The sequence below is a fragment of the Physeter macrocephalus genome, chromosome 13 (assembly GCF_002837175.3).
Source record: "Physeter macrocephalus isolate SW-GA chromosome 13, ASM283717v5, whole genome shotgun sequence".
In the NCBI taxonomy this organism is placed as follows: Eukaryota; Metazoa; Chordata; class Mammalia; order Artiodactyla; family Physeteridae; genus Physeter; species Physeter macrocephalus.
The window spans coordinates 46,593,118-46,595,813 of NC_041226.1; positions in this window are offsets into that span (position 1 = coordinate 46,593,118).

Below are 2,696 nucleotides of genomic sequence, written 5' to 3' on the forward strand. Positions count from 1 at the left end.
AGGAAAAAAATCTTTAAAAAATACAAACACATGGAGGCTAAACAATACACTACTAAATAACCAAAGGATCACTGAAGAAAAAAAAGAGGAAATAAAAAAATACCTAGAAACAAATGACAATGAAAACCAGATGACCCAAAACCTATGGGATGAAGCAAAAGCAGTTCTAAGAGGGAAGTTTATAGCAATACAATCCTACCTTAAGAAACAAGAAACTTCTCAAATAAACAAACTAACCTTACACCTAAAGCATAGAAAAATAGAACAAAAAAACCCCAAAGTTCACAGAAGGTATGAATCATGAAGATCAGATCAGAAATAAATGAAAAAGAAATGAAGGAAACACTAGCAAACATAAATAAAAGTAAAAGCTGGTTCTTTGAGAATATAAACAAAATTGATAAACCATTTGCCAGACTCATCAAGAAAAAAAGGGAGAAGACTGAAATCAATAGAATTAGAAAAAAAAAAGGAGAAGTAACAACTGACACTGCAGAAATACAAAGGACCATGACAGATTACTACCAGCAATTCTATGCCAATAAAATAGACAACCTGGAGGAAATGGACACATTCTTAGAAAAGCACAACCTTCCGAGACTGAACCAGGAAGAAAGAGAAATTATGAACAGACCAATCACAAGCACTGAAATTGAAACTGTGATTAAAAATCTTACAACAAACAAAAGCCCAGGACCAGATGGCTTCACAGGCGAATTCTATCAAACATTTAGAGAAGAGCTACCACCTCTCCTTCTCAAACTCTTCCAAAATATAGCAGAGGGAGGAACACTCCCAAACTTATTCTATGAAGGCACCATCACCCTGATAACGAAACCAGAAAATGATGTCACAAAAAAAGAAAACTACAGACCAATATCACTGATGAACATAGATGCAAAAATTCTCAACAGAATACTAGCAAACAGAACCCAACAGCACATTAAAAGGATCATACACCATGATCAAGTGGGGTTTATCCCAGGAATGCAAGGATTCTTTAATATATGCAAATCAATCAATGTGATATACCATATTAACAAATTGAAGGAGAAAGATCATATGATCTTCTCAATAGATGCAGAGAAAGCTTTCGACAAAATTCAACACCCATTTATGATAAAAAGTCTCCAGAATGTAGGCATAGAGGGAACTTTCCTCAAGGTAATAAAGGCCATATATGACCAAATCACAGCCAACACGTCCTCAATGGTGAAAAACTGAAACCATTTCCACTAAGATCAGGAACAAGACAAGGTTGCCCACTCTCACCACTATTACTCCACATAGTTTTGGAAGTTTTAGCCACTACAATCAAGAAGAAAGAAAAAGAAATAAAAGGAATCGAAATCAGAAAAGACAAAGTAAAGCTGTCACTGTTTGCAGATGACATGATACTATACATAGAGAATCCTAAAGATGCTCCCAGAAAACTGCTAGAGCTAATCAATGAATTTAGTAAAGTAGCAGGATACAAAATTAATGCACAGAAATCTCTTGCATTCCTATACTCTAATGATGGAATATCTGAAAGTGAAATTAAGAAAACACTCCCATTTACCAGGGAAACTGGACTGCGACATGTAAAAGAATGAAATTAGAACACTCCCTAACACCATACAGAAAAAAAAAACTCAAAATGGATTAAAGACCTCAATGTCAGGCCAGACACTATCGAACTCTTAGAGGAAAGCATAGGCAGAACACTCTATGACATAAATCACAGCAAGATCCTTTTTGACCCACCTCCTAGAGAAATGTAAATAAAAACAAAAATAAACAAATGGGGTGTAATGAAACTTCAAAGGTTTTGCACAGCAAAGGAAACCATAAACAAGACGAAAAGACAGCCCTCATAATGGGAGAAAATATTTGCAAATGAAGCAACTGACAAAGGATTAATCTCCAAAATTCACAAGCAGCTCATGCAGCTCAGTATCAAAAAAACAAACAACCCAATCCAAAAATAGGCAGCAGACCTAAATAGACACTTCTCCAAAGAATATATACAGATTGCCAACAAACACATGCAAGCATGCTCAACATCATTAATCTTTAGAGAAATGCACATCAAAACTACGATGTGATAGCACCTCAAACCAGTCAGAATGGCCATCATCAAAAAATCTACAAACAATAAATGCTGGAGAGGGTGTGGAGAAAAGGGAACCCTCATACACTGTTGGTGGGAATGTAAATTTATACAGCCACTATGGAGAACAGTATGCAGGTTCCTTAGAAAATTAAAAATAGAACTACCATACGACCCAGCAATCCTACTACTGGTCATATACCCTGAAAAAACCATAATTCAAAAAGAGTCATCTACCACAATGTTCATTGCAGCTCTATTTACAATAGCCAGGACATGGAAGCAACCTAAGTGTCCATCGACAGAGGAAATGATAAAGAAGATGTGGCACATATAGACAATGGAATATTGCTCAGCCATAAAAAGAAAGGAAATTGAGTTATTTGTAGTGAGGTGGATGGACCTAGAGTCTGTCTTACAGAGAGGGAAGTAAGTCAGAAAGGGAAAAACAAATACCGCATGCTAACACATATATATGGAATCTAAAAAAAAAAATAAATAAATAAAAAAGGTCATGAAGAGCCCAGGGGCAAGACAGGAATAAAGACCCAGACCTACTAGAGAATGGACTTGAGGACACAGGGAGGCGGAAGGGTAAGCTGGG